The sequence below is a fragment of the Metarhizium robertsii genome (genome assembly GCF_000187425.2).
Source record: "Metarhizium robertsii ARSEF 23 chromosome Unknown MAA_Scf_26, whole genome shotgun sequence".
Taxonomy (NCBI): Eukaryota; Fungi; Ascomycota; class Sordariomycetes; order Hypocreales; family Clavicipitaceae; genus Metarhizium; species Metarhizium robertsii.
Window position 1 is genome coordinate 28,204 of NW_011942167.1, and position 1,018 is coordinate 29,221.

Genomic DNA, 1,018 nt, shown 5'->3' on the forward strand with positions numbered 1-1,018 from the left:
GTATCTCGCACCGGGGTTTTTGTACAAACTCAGTAGGAGCATGGACCTACTACGAATGTCTGCACTGTAGGAGGGCTACGCATATTTCGGTCATCATGAACGCCGTGGTAGGTCACAGTTACGATCTATCATTCTCAGGCGGCCGCGGAAAATGCCCGAGGCAAAGATCCGGTGGCTTATATCAGATGCGCCCAATTTCACGAAGTGCTCATTGGCAATATAGGAGGTTTTAGATTCGATAAGTGCTTGGCCCAGCCCCGCGGAAAAGAAAAAAAAACCATGGCAGAGGACAGCACGATGGGCGATAGTTCGATGTGGCAGCCCGGCCGCAAACAGCCTGTTCTGTTTGCTCCTGGCGCTCCATATGTATCGGCGGGTAGTGTCCAGTGACATGTACTGGCCCAGCGACACAACCACAAGGGACCCTTGTCTGGCACGAACGTACAGGGAGGTTGAGCATGGAGCAGGGGGCGGCCAACAGACTACCCCGGCTTACATGCCATCTGTGCAGCAGCAAGCATTTCTCGCAGCCCAACTGCATCTCGTGCGCTTTGCCGCGCTATGGATTCAGCTACGGAAGGGAGTCTCTCCAAGGATAGCTTCTGAACGCAGAATAATACTTTCTTCTCACATGCAAAGTCCTTCGAACAGGAATTGCCTTCGAAAGACTAAGGTTTGTGAGGCAATCTTTGTCACTCTAATGTTAGCTGCCCCGGACCACATCTTTCAATTGCCCGACGACACCCCGTGGCAACTCAAGGCATCCTCTCCTACTTTGAGACCACCACCCTTGCGCTCACCTCCACAGCGCTTGTGCCACTTCGGCGTGGTCACCGTTCAAGTTGGAGGAAATTGCAAACACTGCAGTGGTGCCCAGTACCTCCGATGTCAAGTTTACGGCTTCCCTACTGTCTGGTTGTAAGTCAATTATAAGCGAGACTAGCAATTCAGATATCTTCTCCCCCCTGACCAGATATTCCACTTCATCTTCACCTGCTAGTCCCGATTGTTCTTCACC